Source organism: Pantherophis guttatus, chromosome 2, assembly GCF_059756535.1.
Source record: "Pantherophis guttatus breed Tessera chromosome 2, ASM5975653v1, whole genome shotgun sequence".
NCBI lineage: Eukaryota > Metazoa > Chordata > Lepidosauria > Squamata > Colubridae > Pantherophis > Pantherophis guttatus.
The window spans coordinates 22,866,632-22,885,114 of NC_142064.1; the positions used below are offsets into that span (position 1 = coordinate 22,866,632).

The 18,483-nt window shown below is 41.1% G+C and overlaps 1 protein-coding gene across 1 annotated transcript in view; it reads left to right on the top strand.

The window, feature by feature from the left end:
- Nucleotides 1-10,344: 10,344 nt before the first annotated feature.
- Nucleotides 10,345-18,483, top strand: part of LOC117679135 (oncostatin-M-specific receptor subunit beta-like) — a 52,508-nt gene continuing 44,369 nt past the window's right edge. The window contains exon 1 of the mRNA XM_034440773.3: nucleotides 10,345-10,870. The gene's annotated coding sequence lies outside the window, so the exon portion shown is untranslated. The remainder of the gene's footprint in view (nucleotides 10,871-18,483) is intronic.

The window sequence follows — 18,483 nt, forward strand, 5'->3', positions numbered from 1 at the left end:
TTTGCATGATAAATTGGTTAATTAATTTTAAAGGTGTTTTGAATGACCCCCCCCAAAAAAGATCCCTCCCATTAACTAGCAAGATTTGGGCAGTGAGGCCAGTTTGAATTATATAACCTATAATGATTTCTACTTAAGGTTGTTTTAGCTGAAATTCAAGTAAATTTCTCACATCTCCAGAAGCTCACTTGGCACATCATTTTCCTTAATTTGGACAATGCATCATCATTTCGTACAGTAGGAAAATATGGTTCTGGAAAGCCTGCAAACTTCTTAAAAGTGATTTTTGACAGTTAAGTTTTGCAGAGACGAAAAAAAGACTGCTGTGGTCTCTTAAGGAATGTGTTTTTGTTTCCTCCAATTACACATTCATAGTTAATTATAATTCTTTTATACTATTATTTATTGCTGGGGATTTTTTACTCAAAGAGGTTCAATTTAGTCAGAAAGACTATGTTTAATATTAAAATATTTTTTTTCCTGCCAGAAGTTCACTTTATCCACCCTTTCACCATCACTTTTGATCCCTTTTCTTGTATCAGAGTAAACACTACCGCACCAAACACATTGGCTGAAAGTGATGTGAACAATGATATGGACAGTAGAGCAGCTTTTTCAGGCTGACTAGGTGGCTCAGTGGCTAAGCTTGTGGATCATAAAGGTCGGCAGTTCGGCAGTTCGAATCCCTAGTACAGGTCTCCTGTGTGAGCAGGAGGTTGGACTAGATGACCTCCAAGCAGTGATGGGTTGCCCCCAGTTTGCACCAGTTCTATAGAACAGGTAGTAAAACCGGCTAGAGGCAGTTCAGCGGTTCGAATCCAGTGATGAAATCCAATTTTTTAAAATACTGGTTGTGTGGGTGTGGCTTGGTGGGCATGGTGTAGATTGGTGGGCGTGGCTTGGTGAACGTGGCAAGGGAAGGATACTGCAAAATCTCCATTCCCACCCCACTCCTGGGGAAGGATACTGCAAAATCCACATTTCCACCCCACTCAGAGGTGACAGAGATGGTATTTGCCAGTTCTCCAAACTGCTCAAAATTTCTGCTACCGGTTCTCCAGAACCTGTCAAAACCTGCTGGATTTCACCCCTGTTCGAATCCCTAGTGCCATGTAACAGGGTGAGCTCCCGTTACTTGTCCCAGCTTCTGCCAACCTAGCAGTTCGAAAGCATGTCAAAAATGCAAGTAGAAAAATAGGGACCACCTATTTGGTGGGAAGGTAACAGCGTTCTGTGCGCCTTTGGCGTTTAGTCATGCCGGCCACATGACCACAGAGACGTCTTCGGACAGCGCTGGCTCTTCGGCTTTGAAACGGGGATGAGCACCGTCCCCTAGAGTCAGGGATGACTAGCACATATGTGCGAGGGAAACCTTATATGAATAATGCAAACAGCTATGTGTGTGTATGTGTGTGTGTGTATGTGTGTAACATGGAATTGCAATCCATTATGTGTTATGTTCATTATATAATAACCACTCTATGGGAAAACATAATTGTTCCATCCTGTTGTGCAGGGAAAGTTCCAGGAATTCAATGCAACAGAAAGTGGTGACAGAAGTATAATACATTAACTTGTGGTGCCACCTAGTGATATTTTAAAGAACTTCCCCATTGATTTCTGAGCAACTTGACTTGAATGCCAGGGTGATACATAGCAAACACAAAACCCATTTTTATAATCAGTAAACATGAACAATGTGAGACTTATACATCAATACCCAAAGAGGAAAGCGCATAGTGTACACCTATTGAATGCCCCAGCCTCTACTATATGGGTGTTCTTTTGGGAGGAATGAGCAAAGACATTCAGATGTATATGCTAAGAATATAGATTCCCACAGGGTCACCCCAGGTGTGAAGGTCGTCCCAGACATCCAGGTTAAAGCAAGCAGGCACCTATATTGTGCAGCAGCAATAGAGGAAGACGCTGGAGGCAAATCACTTTGGTGATAATTGCAAAGGCTTCAATTCATACATGCAGTCCTCGACGTACGATCAAATTGGGGCCAGAATTTTCATTGCAAAGCAAGAAGCTGGTTAAGTGAGCCATGAACCATTTTATGGCCTTTTTCCCATGGTTGTTAAGTGAATCACTGCAGTAGTTAAGTATGTCAGCGTTCCAAGGAATGCACGCAGAACTCCGAGGCAGGTAGATTCCTCAAGGAACGATTTATTGGATACATCATATTGACACCACTGGTGAAAACCGACTCTGAAAGTTCCCACAGTTTTCACCTCATTAAAAAGTGAAAGTTCCCCCTTCCCCCTACGTCATAAATCACATTGTCCAATAGTGGTACTGGCTGGTTGCTTGGTGACTCCACTCCTCCTCTCCCCAGTACCTGTTAGAATGTCCTTGGTTCCCACAGGAAAAGTTTTTGTTTTGACTACAAACCCCAGCTATCTATTCCCCTCCTTTTCCTGTCTCTTCTGCTTTGTGGCAACCCTGAAGCCTCAAAGATGGCCTCAGCCAGATTCACTTCAGGGTTGACAAAGTGATTCACTCTTAAGCAAATCCAGTTTCTCCCATTGACTTTGTTTATTGGAATCCAGCTGCCAAGGTCGCAAACAGTGATCACGATTCACGCTTCCTCAGAATGCTGCAACTTTCATAATTACATGCCAAGTGCCAATTTTGATCACATGACTGTGGGGAATGCTGTGACAGTTGTAAAGTGTGAGGATCAGTCATAAGTCACTTTTTTATGTCATTATAATCTTTAATGGTTGAAAACTGTCTGGTTTGGCTCTGCAACCCAACAAGACAGACACAGACTTCAGAGGATAATTAGAACTGCAGAAAAAAACAATTGCTACCAACCTGCCTTCCACTGAGGACCTGTATATTGCACGAGTCAAAAAGAGGGCTGTGAAAATATTTACAGACCCCTCACATCCTGGACATAAATTGTTTCAACTCCTACCCTCAAAATGATGCTATATAGCACTGCACACCAGAACAACTAGACACAAGAACAGTTTTTTCCCAAACGCCATCACTCTGCTAAACAAATAATTCCCTCAACACTGTCAAACTATTTACTAAGTCTGCACTACTATTAATCTTCTCATCGTTGCCACTTCCCATCTCCTTCCACTTATGACTGTAATTTTGTTGCTTGTATCCTTACAATTTATATTGTATGTTATCTTAAATTGGGGCCAAATTAATATATATCCGTTTAATTGTTTTTAATGTTTGTATTGTACGTTTTTATCTGGCTGTACACCGCCCTGAGTCCCTCGGGAGAAGGTGCGGTATATAAATTCGAAATAAAATAAAAATAAATAAATAAATAAATTGATATTGTTTCCTGATTGCTTATTTGTTCCCTATGACTATCATTAAGTGTTGTACCTTATGATTCTTGATGAACGTATCTTTTCTTTTATGTACACTGAGAGCATATGCACCAAGACAAATTCCTTGTGTGTCCAATCACACTTGGCCAATAAAAAAATTCTATTCTATTCTATTCTATTCTATTCTATTCTATTCTATTCTATTCTATTCTATTCTATTCTATTCTATTCTAAGTCAACAGATAATCATACTGTGTGGAAGAAGGTAATGGTAATCCATTTCTGCATTTTACCAAGGAAACCAGATGGATAGACAAGGCAAAGTGATTATGTAGTGCTGGAGGCTGGGTCTCTCAGATGGGAAGGCATTCAATATGCTGAAGGGGAAGAGCTGAAGATAGAAAATAGAATAATTGAGTTGCAAAGGGACCTTGGAGGTCTTCTAGTCCAACCCCTGGCTCGAGCAAGAGACCCTATATACCCTGGGTGTCAAACTCACTGTGTCACGTTAATGTCAGACTAATGGTTGTCCAGTCTCTTTTTGAAAGCCTCCAGTGACGGTACAACCACACTAGAGATTTTATGATGCAGCTAGATTAAAGCCTTCAGGATGTCTAGTTGCTGATGTTGCATGTAGGAAAAGAAAATCTGATGCTTTAAAAACAGAATTAGAATAGGAACACGGAGCATGAAAAACAGGAAAACTCAACACACTGAAATAGGAAATGAATTGACTACACATTGAAATCCAGGGTATCAGAGATGAACTGGAACTGGACACTTTTAGTCAGAAGATCATAACATTTATAAGCACGTAAAAAATGAAAAGGAACAGCTTTCTTTTCATAGTCAGAAATGATGCAGTGTTGGGTACAATGTGGTCAATGAACAGACTTTGCAATATGATGCAGGGGTGAAATGTAAAATTTGTTACTACCGGTTCTGTGGGCGTGGCTTGGTGGGTGGGTGGGTAATGTGACTGGCTGGGCGTGGCCAATTTTTTTTTTTAACTTTTCAAAGCATTTTTTCTAATGCTTTGAAAAGCCTCTGCCAGGCAACTCAGCTGGGATCGTCAGAGACTTTTCAAAGCATTTTTTTTACCACCTCTTCGGCCAAGAGGTTGCAGAAAAAAATGCTTTGAAAAGCCTCTGACGATCCCAGCTGAGCCGCACGATCATCAGAGGCTTTTTTTTTTTTTTTACTTTTAAAAGCATTGTTTCGTCGGAAGAGGTTGTAGAAAAAATGCTTTTAAAAGTTTTTAAAATGATCATGCGGCTCAGCTGGGCATGGTGGGGGCGGGGGGGCACAGGGAGGGGGGGTGCAGGGATTTTTGCTACCGGTTCTCCGAACCACCTACCGCCATCGCTACCGGATCGGGCGATCCGGTCCAAATCAGGAGCATTTCACCCCTGATATGATGGTTATCTAAGTTTATGCTCCAACCACTGATGCAATAAAAGGGAAGTGGATGAGTTTGATGATTAAGTTCAGTATGAACTCAACAACATATGCAACACACGTGCTGCTTGTGGTTGGAGAAAGTACCAAGTTTGAAATAGGTGGGCTTATGAATGGAGCCCCTGGCAGCATGCTGAGCTGCCCCTTCTGGAGGGATGCATGGTGAGATTCCCCTCCATCCCCCATTTATTCTCTCTGCAGCTTCCTGCCTGATCTGGCCCATTTTTTAAACTTAATGTTCCACTTGTCTTTTTATTTCCCCCATACCAAATTTAGTAATATTCTCTTCAGTTTCTGGAAAGCTGTCGTGTTGGAAAGAACAAACAAGATGAGTACGTTCGCAGAGCAGAAATTATTGTTTAAGTAGCAGGGGCCACACATGATTGGATTTTCTTCTGTGGAATGAAGGAATGTGTCTCTGTGTGACTCTAGTTAGGATTGGTTAATATCTGTGCCTCTGAGCATGTATGTGGATGTGAGAAAGTGTATATGTGGGGTTTAATCAGGACAGGGGTGTTTATGTTGTATCAGTATGCATATTTAACCTGCAGTGCCCACTCGTTGTGGTTTTTTTTTGGTATACATATGTGTGTAATTGGAAACACATAATAAGCTGCATACATGATGCTCTAGGTCATGTGACCAGAAGGCAGAAGGGAGGGGCCTTAGACTGGAAGAGCCATGGTGGTGCAGTGGTTAGAGTGCAGTACTGCAGGCTACTTCTGCTGCCTGCCCGCTGCCTGCAATTTGACGGTTCAAATCTCAACAGGCTCAAGGTTAACTCAGCCTTCCATCCTTTCAAGGTCAGTAAAATGAGGAACCAGATTGTTGTGGCAATATGCTGATTCTGTAAACCACTTAGAGAGGACTGTAAAGCACTGTGTGTCAGCTCCAGTGTGCTGTTGGCATGAAGCTGCCATTCGTGAGGGGAGGAACGCACAAACCTTGTTTCAGCCCAGCATCTGCATTGGGTGGTGATAACTAATGGATAAAAGGTGGTGGGGGGCACAGGGCAGTAGCCCTAACAAGATTTTCATCTGTGATTGTCAGTGAGTGCCAAGAAGTGATTAAACTAAGATAGCAGCCATCCAGGTTTGTCTCCTTTTATTTCCTTCAGTTTGGAACCTGACACTGTGAAGCAGTATATAAGTCTAAATGCTATTGCTAAATGCTACTGCTATCTGGTCACATTCTGAGCCCCTCTACCATAGTAATGCATTTGAGGGGTCTATCTAGGAATATTTTTCTTTTCTGCTCCTGGCTTGATCCAGCCCATTTTCATTCCATATTCTGTTTGCAGCTTTCTTCACCATATCAGATTAACGCTTTATTCTTTCCTGTTTTCAGAGGGTTATTATGCTGATGGACAGATAGGCTGATGAACAGGATTCTGAGCTCATTTACAATATGTAGCTTCTTTCCAACATTTCATTGGGTTGCAATGAATAAAAATGCTCTAGAAAATGCAGATAACTTTACAATTTCATGAGAACACAGGACAAAGCATTCAGAGCTGTGTGGGGCTGGATTACATTATTTTCTTTGAACTTCATCCTTAATTATATATCCCTGGAATTATCACAGGGAGTTTATTTATCATGTTGAAAAAAATGTGACAAAGTCTATTTTATTTCACCCCCACAAAGGGTCACCTGGAATTTTCACAATGGGACTATCCCAAAGTTCCATTTAGTCAATTTATAGGGTTGCCTATCTGAAACAAGGGACAACAATTAAAAAAAACCATAAAGAACAGAAATAAATAAATGGACAATTGGCAGCTGAAATAAATTCAGCCTCCCATACAAATATTTCAATACAAATACAGCACAAATATTTCTTAAAACTAAAAAGCATAAACATAATATATGAAAATTGCAGAGTAATCTCCCATCCCCAAAATTTAGGGAGTTGGGATAAGAATAATGCAATTGTTTCCTAGATACAAACACTGTATGATTGTCTATGGAGCTTCTTAGTCATCCAGGTCATGGTTCTCCCAAAGGTGCTTTTCAAGAGGCAACTGGACTTTCTTGTTTTTCTTTGAAGATGTTTCGCTTCTCATTCAAGAAGCTTCTTCAGCTCTGACTGGATGGTGGGGAATGGAGTCAGAGTTGAAGAAGCTTCTTGGATGAGAAGCGACACATCTTCAAAGAAAAACAAGAAAGTCCAGTTTGGGTCACTATATTATTATTATTATTATTATTATTATTATTATTATTATTATTATTATTATTATTATTATTATTATTTCAATTTGTATACCGCCCTTCTCCTAGTGGACTCAGGCGGTGCACAGCCAGAACTAAAACACATACCAATACAAAATTTAAAATTATTAAAATATGAGTCCAAGGTTGAGAAACAATACAATGGAGACGTATCCTAGCATGTTTTTGTCCTTTTTTTTTTTTTACATTTTTCACATTTATTACAAAGCATTTATTGGCTGAGATCCCAGTTCTATTTCAGAGAACTGTCCAGAAAGCAAACAATATTCATTTCTACAAAGTGCAACAATATGCCTTATAATTTTCATCTATGAGGTGCACTCTCTAGAATATGATTACAATTCATACACTTATGGGACTTATTTCTAAGCAAAGAGCCTTAATGTTGAGTTGGAAGCTTAAAACTGCACCAAGATTTGAACTGAGTTGCATGTTGAGATCTAATGAAGGATCATTTCACACATTCTAAAACAACCTTCATGCAAGTGGTTTCCTTGAGAGAAATAACATGGAAAAATGTGTCTGAGGATTGCAATGGGTAAGGACTCCATTACGGGTTTCTTGCCATGTTCACCTTCTGGGCAGGAAACTTGTGTAGCCAATCAACATTTGACTGTGATATGGTTTATATATACAAGCTTGTTCTTTTGATGATTGTACCATTCAACTAATTTTGCACATGTAGATGATTGTCATTGATCCAATGCTACAGACAGAGCTTTCATAGAGGGGAAAACTATACATACAGTAGTGGCCAAAATTGTGGAAACCTTTTGGGGAAAGTGTATTTTTGAAGTTTGATGGCTAATAACACCACTTTTTTGGGGGGGGGGTTTCAAGATAATCATATTCCACTGCTGGAATGGCCTGGGAATAGACCAGATCTTAACCCAATTGAAAATCTATGGAACCAGTGATGGAACTGAAATTTTTTTTACTACTGGTTCTGTGGGTGTGGCTTGGGGGTGTGGTGTGGCAGGGGAAGAATACTGCAAAATCTCCATTTCTACCCTACTCCAGGGGCAAGATACTGCAAAATCCCCATTCCCTCCCCACTCTGGGGCCAGCCAGAGGTAGTATTTGCCGGTTCGCCGAACTACTCACAATTTCCACTACCGGTTCTCCAGAACCTGCTGAATTTCAACTCTGTATGGAGCCGACTAAAGAAACTTGTTAGTCAGAAGCGACCCAGCAATAAAGCCCAGTTAATAAAGCAATCATTCAATCTTGGTTTCGCATTATAACAGCTGCAGAACTAAAAGATTTGGTTCACTCCATGGGAAGATGTTGTAAGGCCGCAATTCATGCTAAAGGTTACCCAACCATATATTAACTGACACGGTGATAATTTTTGTATATCTCGTTTTTTCTACGTGTTTCACTTTTCTTCTTTATACTATAACTGCTATTCCAATAGCAAATCCTTCATAAAAGTTATTACATTACATTCTTGATTAAATTATCTTTCCGTTGATATATCATTTTATGGTACTACTCCAAAAAAAGTGGCACTATTAGCTAGTTTTAGAAAATACACTTTCCCCAAAAGGTTTCCACAATTTTGGCCACTACTGTAATACATCTGCAGCCCACTTACCTCTTCTCAAGAAGGGTTATTTGCATCCGGGGAAGAAAGGAAGTATTTTGCAGGATTCTTTCTACAAATCTCATTCCTTCTCTTCTTTTCAAACCAGGGGAGTTCCGGCCATGCAGATGGCTAGAAACAGATTCAGGATGAAAATTCCTTTTGTTTTCAAAGTTTGCGGTGCCTCCATTGCGTGGTCCCTGAAAGTTAACCCTTCCATTAAAGGGTTCCATTTTTCCATTAAAAAATGCATTAAATTTATAACTCTCATTTCAAATCGGAGTTCAATCTGCATTCCTCCATGGCCCTGGTTGCTGGCTTAATTTCTGGATTTTATTGCAACAGGACCCTCCTCTGCATTTCACAATTTCTGGACTTTTTTGTGACAGGGCCATCCTCTGCATTTTGTAATCTGAGGCTGACTAAGAGCTATGGTGTATGCCATTTTTAAATCTGGCATATCATTTTAATTGGAACTAATTAAGCCAGCACTACCCAATGGATTGCAATGCAAGTAAGACTATATCAGTGAGTGGATGGGTGGGAAGCTGGTGGGTTTATTTTCCCATCAACCATTGTCACATGCCCTGTCTGTCTGATATTGCTCTTATTATCACAGGCCAAGCCCATGGTTAAAGTTGTCTTTACTTGTTCCAGCTTTACTTCTTCCAGCTTTAAGATCAGATCAGTCTCCTGATCTGTTGTCTGCAGTAGACATTTATTTATTTATTTATTTTTCATATTTGTATACCGCCCTACTCCCGAAGGACTCAGGGCGGTGAACAGCCAAAATAAAAATACAAAGACATACAAAAGTTAAAAACTATTAAAAACAGATTAAATAATTTAGGCTCAAAGATTAAAACATCCAATGATCTCAATGAGACATGATCTCAATGTTTCATTGTTCATTTGGATCTATCCATCTGCCAGGCGATCATTTCAGACTCTCTCTCAAAATTTTAGACTGGCAAAGCCTCTTGAATTACACAATACTCCTGAATCATTGGCTGTGCCTGGTGGAGAATTTCTATGTCACCCATTTCTGGAGTTTGTGGTTCGGGCTTTCACATTAGTCAGATGGTTCCAATTAGAGAAGTTATTAGATAGCACACAATAATTAAGTTAACAGTTTAGCTTTTCCCCAGAAACCAATAGCGCCAGTTCGGTGCACTATTGAATTCAGGGGACAGAAAACAACAAGGGAGAAAACAATTGGAATTTGTTTTGTACAAGAATGAACTTTTACAGTGGATTGGATGACGATTAAGATAGAAGAAACTGTTGGAACAAGAACAAAAAGAAAAGTAGAAGTCAACACTCAGATGTCACAGGAAAGGGATGATTGATAATGTTTATTTGTTTTATAAAAATAAAAAAAATTAACAAAAAAAGAGAGCGAGAAAACAATTGGCATTGGGAACCAACAATTTATCTATTCATTCAATTTATTGAGCTGCTTAATCCAAAGCCTATTTATTAGGATCCCGGGTGGTTTTGTCGGAAGATTTAAGAGATCAGCCAAAAACTTAAATAAATAAATAAAAAAGGTTTATTCCAGACATTCGGAAGAAACGGAGAAAAACGAAACGCTAAAATGCGCCTGAGAGAGAAAAATCCGAGATCTTCACTTAGAAGCGAGAAACAAATCGCTCCGTGGTAAAAAAAAAAAAAAATAAAATAAAAATAAAATAAAAATGTGACCGCGAAGAAGAGCCTTTTTCAAAGCTGCGGGGCTTCCCAGGCCAGCCTCTTCCAGGGCGCCGCGGGAGGCTCTTCCAGGGCCCAGGACGAACCTTTCAAGCCGGCCCCGGGGCCTCCAGGAAAGCGGTGGAAACCGAACTTTCGCAATGGCAGTTCCTCCGCGGTTTCTGCAGAAGTTGGGAGGGTTCAGACACACAAGCCGGGGCGGGAGGGGTGGGGGAAATAGGACCGCGAAGCTCCACGTGACTCATCCCCACAACATTCACGGGAAGCTGGGAGAACGAATAGTAAAAGTTTTCTCCCACCGAGGACCTTCGCGCCTTCCTTCCCACTCTTCCTCCTCCGCTTTCCCAATACCCCCCCCCCACTTTCTTCTCGGAAAACCATTCCCCATTAAGGGTGGGGAACCCGAGAAGTGCCAGACGGAAGTTGGAATTCTCTACCGTTTGTCGTTTCCCCGACGCGTGTTCAACTGGGGTAACGTAGGAACGGAGCAAAGCGGACCTGGCAAGGGTCTCCTCCACCGCTCCCTTCTCCACGGGAGCATCTTTTACGCACCCCCCCCCCCCACGCCGCCGACTGGAGACGTGAGTATCTGAGATCCTCGCCTGAATCCGCCTCTTTTTCTTCCCGGATCTTTTCCTTTGGTGACAGGTGACCCTGTTTCGGTTTTTCTGGCGGGACTCCCGTGTCTTTAGTGGCGGGGTGGAAATGTAAACCCTCCGCTCTTCGATGCGAGAGACGCCGCTGAGGAGAGCTAAGTAGCTGATCGAAAAATGCTGAAGACGGGCTAAACGTTGCTAGGTTTTAATTTTAGGGGCAAGCTTATGTATGGGTCAGGGTGTAAGGCAGAGCTCTTTGCCAAAATTTGGTTTAGCCTCTTTGAAATTGGATGGGGAATCATGTCCTGCCTTGGTTTGAGAGGGAGGCTACTACAGAGTTTCTCCATCTCTTTTAAACCTTTGGTGAGGTTGAGAAACTCTGGTCGAGGGGAGCCGAAGAATTGCTTTGGGGCTGCAATTCTGCAAAGCTGGTTTCCCCAAATTTTGATGCTTTGCACACCTGTAGTGCCCTATTAAAGGGATGTGGTGGCTCAGTGGCTAAGACGCTGAGCTTGTCGATCGAAAGGTCGGCAGTTCAGAGGTTCGAATCCCTCGTGCCGCGTCACGGGGTGAGCTCCCATTACTTGTCCCAGCTTCTGCCAACCTAGCAGTTTGAAAACACGTCAAAAAATGCAAGTAGAAAAAATAGAGACCGCCTTTGGTGGGAAGGTAACAGCGTTCCGTGCGCCTTTGGCGTTTAGTCATGAGTACATGAGTACGGAGACGTCTTCGGACAGCGCTGGCTTTTCGGCTTTCAAATGGAGATGAGCACCGCCCCCTAGAGTCGGGAACGACTAGCCACATATGTGCGAGGGGAACCTTTACCTTTACTTTAGTGCCCTTCATCTTCATCTTCCTCCAGCCTAACGGGAGCTGTTGCCCAGGTCTTGCAGGCATCCCAGGAAGGGAAGTGCCCCAATCCTGTGAGGCTACTACTATTACCATGTTTCCCCGAAAATAAGACCCTGTCTTATATTTTTTTGAACCCCGAAATAAGCGCTTGGCCTTGTTTTCAGGGAGGTCTTATTTTGGGGCATGTGGAGGAAAGCAGAGGAAATGGTGGGGACCGGCTGTGCATGCATTTAAATATTTTCGGGGAGGGCTTATTTTAGTGCATGCACTCAAAAACCCGATTGGACTTATTATCAGGGGATGTCTTATTTTAGGGGAAACTAGGTACTACTACTAATAATAATAATAACCTTTATTGTCACTGTACATGTATACAATGAAATTGATTTATCCTCTACTGGTGCAATCCATAACAAAATACAAAACAACATGAATAATATAGAAAATGGTCCTTATACAAGTGATTAGGGAGAAACCAGTCATATGTTTCCATGAATGCATTGAATGATTGTAGTTGTATTTAGGAGTCCGACAGCCCATGGATGAAAGCTGTTTTTAAACCTGTTTGTCCGGCTGGCTATACTTCTGTGTCTTCTGCCCGATGGTAAAAGTGAGAAAAGACATTGACCAGGATGTGAATCGTCCCTAAGTATCTTCCTTACTCTGCTGAAAAAATGAGACCTGGCCATGTCATCCAGTGGTGTTAGGGGGCAACCAATGATTTCTTGTGCTGAATTGATCACTCTCTGTAGTGCCTTCCTGTCCGCAGCTGTTGAACCAGCGTATCATACTGTTATACAGTATGTAAGGCAGTGGTGGAATTCAAATTTTTTTACTACTGGTTCTGTAGGTGTGGGTGTGGTGTGGCTTGGTGGGCGTGGCTTGGTGGGCATGGCAGGGAAAGGATATTGCAAAATTTCCATTCCCACCTCACTCCAGGAAAGGATATTGCAAAATCTCCATTCCCACCCCACTCTGGGGCCAGCCAGAGGTGGTATTTGCTGGTTCTCCGAACTACTCAAAATTTCCACTACTGGTTCTCAAGAACCTGCAGTACCTGCTGGATTTCACCCCTGATGTAAGGATACTTTCTATCGTAAACAGATAGAAAGTGGTCATCAGCCGTTGTTCCATCTGATTTTTCCGCAGGACTCTAAGGAAATGAGACGTACAACCTTAAAAACAGAGAAATGAAGTTGTAAACATATTCAGTAGCAAAGTAATGGAAAAATAGAATAGGCACTTACTTGCAACAGGCATCTTACAAGATTGCACTGTTCACTTGCTAATGTTTCAAGACTTGAAAGGAGGAAATGCCCCTGTGTGTTTCTTCCCTGAATTGTCCATCCTCTTGAAATTGGGAGGGGAAGTGCCCCCCTGGGGAAGGCTTGGCTTTAAAAATTTTGCTTACTTCCAGTTTTTATGTGTTTCCTGCATCCAAAGGAAAGAAATTGGTGCACCGAGTTCAGCAATTGTGGTTATAGGAGATTTTAGAGAAACATTTATTTGTGTACCGTGTTTCCCCGAAAATAAGACTCTGTCTTATATGTTTTTGAACCCTGAAATAAGCACTTGGCCTTATTGCCATGCACTCAAAAGCCCGATTGGGCTTATTATCAGGGGATGTCTTTATTTTGGGGGAAACAGGGTATTTATTTAAAGATTTAAACAGATTTTTGGTTTGCGGAAAGATTCAAGGCAGCTTAGGATAAATTTTAAAAAATAAAAGATTGTGTTGTGCTTTCCTGGTTTAAAATGTTTCTGTTTTGTAAGTCAGGTCCTAAAAAGGTAGCTCATTAAAGGATGCTATGTGAGTATGTATTTTGTCTTTACAGGTAGTCCTCGACTTACAACAGTTCATTTAATGACTGTTCAAAGTTACAATAGCACAGAAAACTGTGACTTATGACCATTTGTCACAGTCAAAAACCTTTGCAGCATCCCCATGATCAAAATTCAGATGCTTGACAACTGGTTCATATTTAGCACACTTGCTGTGTTCCGGGATCACGTGGTCACCTTTTGTGACCTTCTGACAAATCAATGGGGAAACCAGATTCACTTAACAACTAGGTGACTAATTTGTCAACTGCAAAGATTCACTTAACTGTGGCAAGAAAGGTCATAAAATGGGGCAAAAGTCATTTAACCCATGTCTCACTTAACAACAGAAATTTTTGGCTCAGTTGTGGTTGTAAGTCGAGGACTACCTGCATTTATGTACTTAAGATTTAAACAGATTTTTGGTTTGCATAAAGATTCAAGGCAGCTTAGGATAAGTTTAAAAATACAAGAATGTGTTGTGATTTCCTGCTTTAAAATGTTTCCAATTTATGAGTCAGGTCCTAAACAGGTGTCTCACTAAAAGATCCTAAGCAAGTATGAATTTTTTCTATATACTGTATATTGGATATATAGCTTCCATACATACTCATATAGTATGTACGAGTATACAATACTTCCTAGTGTTAGGAAATTGCGCAAAAATCCTGTAAATTAAGAAACCTTTGAGAAATATGTGTTAATAGTTTATTTTTTTTTATCAATTAGCAAAATGGAAAGTAAATGAACCTCAAAAATATCCAGATCCACTCAGTATTTGGTGTAACCATATTTTGCCTTCAAAACAGCATCTACTCTTTCACTTGTACAAAGTCAGGGGTTTTGTAGGAGTAGAGTCAGATGTACGATTAACCAGTTATACCAAGCAGGTGCTAATGATCATCAATTTCATAGGTAGGATGAAAGACAATTATTAACAGAAACAGAAATGGGTTGGAGACTTAAAACTGGGTGAAGAAAAGCAAAGTCTACTACTGAGGTGAGATTATGGAAGACAGTTTCATGCCACAGGTCATACACCATGGCAAAACTGAGCACAGGAACAAGGCAAAAGATAGTTATAATCTTTATCTCTCCCAGGCAAAGATTTCAAAGCAGACTGGGGTTTCTAGATGTCTTTTTTCAAGCTCTTTCAAAGAAGCACAAAGAAACCTTCAGGACCGTGGACACAGTGGTCAGCTAAAGAAATGTAATGTAATTAAATGTAATTAAAACTGTTTTTAATAGGGTTGCTGATTTTAATTTTATTTCATTGTGATTTGTATTGGAATTTGTCATTTTGTAAGCCGCCTTGAGTCCCCAGGGAGAAAGGCAGCATATAAATCGCAATAATAAAATAAAATAAATAAAATAAATAATGCAGCTGAAGAAATACACATCATGCTTACTTCTTTTTGACATCAGAAGTTGTCCAGCAATGCCATCAGCACAGAACTGGCAAAAATCAGTGGGACTCAGACATACCCATCTACTGCCTGGAGAAGTCTGGCCAGAAGTGGTCTTCATGGAAGAATTGCGGTCAAAAAGCCATACCTCTGACATGGAAACAAGGCTGAGTGACTCAACTATGCATGAAAACATAGGAACTGGGGTGCATAGAAAAATGGCAGCGAGTGCTCTGGACTGATGAGTCAAAATTTGAAATATTGGGCTGTAGCAGGAGGCAGTTTGTTCACTGAAGGGCTGGAGAACGGTACAAAAATTAGTGTCTGCAGGCAACAGTGAAGCATGATGGACGTTCTTTGCAAGTTTGGGGCTGCATTTCTACAAATGGACTTGGAGATTTGATCAGGATCAATGGGTGTCCTCAATGCTGAGAAATATAGGTGGATATTCAAACCATACCATCAAGAAGGCATGTGATTGGTCCCAAGTTTATTCTGCAGCAATACAACAGCCCCAAACATACAGCCAATGTTATTAAGAACTACTTTCAGTGTAAAGAAGAAGTCCTGGAAATGATGGTTTGCCTCCCACAGAGCTCTGATCTCAACACCGTCCAGTCTGTTTGGGATCACATGAAGAGACAGAAGGATTTGAGGCAGCCTACATCCACAGAGGATCTGTGATTACTTCTCCAAGATGTCTGGAACAACCTTGAAGGAATCTTGCCAAGTTCTTTCAAAAATGTCTAGGTGCAAGTGTACCAAGAAGAATTGATGCTGTTTTCAAAGCAAAGGGTAGTCACACCAAATTTTGATTTGATTTGGGTTTCTCTTCCATTCATTTACTTTCCATTTTGTTAATTGACAAAAATAAACGATTAACACTTCTATTGCTGAAAGAATTCTTAATTTACAGCACTTTTGCACAACTGCCTAAAATGTTTGCACAGTAAAGGTAAAGGTAAAGTTTCCCTCGCACATATGTGCTAGTCATTCCCAACTCTAGGGGGCGGTGCTCATCTCCGTTTCAAAGCCGAAGAGCCAGCGCTGTCCGAAGACGTCTCCATGGTCGTGGCCAGCATGCCTAAACGCCAAAGGTGCATGGAATGCTGTTACCTTCCCACCCAAGGTGGTCCCTATTTTTCTATTTGCATTTTTGACATGCTTTCGAACTGCTAGGTTGGCAGAAGCTGGGACAAGTAATGGGAGCTCACCCGTTATGTGGCACTAGGGATTCGAACCGCTGAACTGCCGACCTTTCAATCGACAAGCTTGAGCGTCTTAGCCACTGAGCCACTGTGTCTTGCACTACATCTTGCACCGCGTTTGCACAGTACTATATATAGTAGCCATACATATTACACACACACGCACACACCAGTGGTGGGTTGCTCCTGATTCGCACCGGTTCTATGGAACCAGTAGTAAAACCGGCGGAAGGCTCTGCCCATCGACCCCGATGTCATCAGAACGCTTCTGTGCATGTGCAGAAGAGCGTCCATATGAGCGAAGCGCGCGTGCGCGTGTGGCCCTGTTGTAAACTGGTAGTAAAGGTAGTAGTAACTGGTAGTAAAGGTAAGTAGAACCCACCCCTGACACACACACACATACGGATAAATGAATGGCAAGATAATAAATTTAAATTTGTGACTTTACTATTGCTTTATGAAGGGAATTGCTCCTTTAAAACTTAGAAGTCCACCAAAATGTAATTTACACTAGGGTAAAAACCTGTGTCAATGAACTCTGTAATGTGACAGGAGAAGGGAAAATTAACAAATTTATTCTTTATTTATATATTGGTTCGATTTATATGCCACCCTTCTCCGGAGACTCAGGGCGGCTTACAATGCGTTAAGCAATAGCCTTCATACTTTTGTATATACCTGCTTGGTAGGGCTTTCGGCCCCCCCCAAGCGGTGTTCTTTTTTATACAAAGTCAGCTTATTGCCCCCACAATCTGGGTCCTCATTTTACCTATCTCGGAAGGATGGAAGGCTGAGTCAACCTTGAGCCTGGTGAGATTTGAACTTGCAGTAATTGCAGGCAGCTGGTGCTACTTAACAGCACTTTAGTCTGTTGCGCCACCAAGGCTCTTTGGTAAATAATTATTTGGTAAATAAATAATTGCATTAATTCATTAAAATTAGAGTAAAACTAAATGAAACCTTTTCTGGTTTTATCCAGGTCTTAGTCCTGACTTCTTTTCCTGCAAACCTAGCAAGCCAGCTGCCGTCTATATGCAGCCCTCCCCAGCCTAAAAAGAATCTAGTTGTGTATTCCACAAGCTACAATGGACAAGGCCATGCTAAATTGCAGGGTTTGCATGATCCTATTAGACTTAGATGCAATTTGCTAATAATACTAGCATTATTTGTAATCCAAGCCTCAAAGGCTGGTTTTGGCAAGCCACAATAAAAAATAATTTTGGCTTAGCACTATACATGAGCCAAGTCTGGGTATATCTATGAGTTCTATGCCTCTGTTCTATATAAGCTGAAAATATGTTAATTTGGGCTTGCATTTTATTCCCCAAAAGCTGATTTTTGGGGGTGGGGATTTCCATTAGTAGCAAAACTATATTTCCATTGCTATTATACAGCCCTTGTTTTATTATACATAATATTTACAAAGTGCGTCTAGGAGTCCATAAGGAAAGAGTGCAAAAAGTTGGGTTGATGCAAGTTTACATGGATGTAAAATAAAGCAGGGAAGTCACTACATGATTATGGTGACATTTTGTCCCCTCAGCATAGCCCTGAATGCGACCTACTGTAGGCCATTCCTCAAAACCTATCTTGGCCTTGATCTATTTCCAGTTAGTTTAAACTATGATAAAGCCAGTTTCTTAGATACTGTTTTCCGAATAGGGGAAAGTTTTACTTTACCACCTCCCAAATATGAGAACTATAATTAGTACAGTCACATTTCCCTCCCTGTATAATTTACGGTATTTTCTGTCTTTGGCGTCTTGCCAACCCATTTGTTCAAACTTCCTCTTTCTTAACTCTGTACCTTTTTTTCCCTCCTATGCTACCAGTTTATGAGAAAGACAATGATCCATCATGTACACAGGGTTTTTCGACTCCAGAAACTTTAAGCTGGGTGGACTACGACTCCCAGAATGTGAAGAATTATGTTTGGTGGACTTCAGCTTCCAGAATTCCCCAGGCAGCATGCAAAGTCCACCTGCCTTAAAGTTGCTGAGGTGAAGAAACACTGAAATAGAGGGATATTTGCAAGAACTTTTACATATGCAAATGACAGGGAAATGTATGCTGCTATTTGATTTTTTTTTCTTACAAATTTGTTCCAGCTGCCAAATTTCTGTTGTTGTTTTTGCCTGTATTTTTGAAGGGGGAAGAAATGGGTGTCAGCTGGGCCGCTGTTTACATTTTGAATCTTTTCCTGAACCCGTTTCTCCCCTTGGCAAGGGGGATTTGTAATTTTTCCAGCCTGCTGACCTTTCCCACAGCTGCTATTCAACCTTCTCAGGCTGGTAGAGATGTTTAGCTAAAC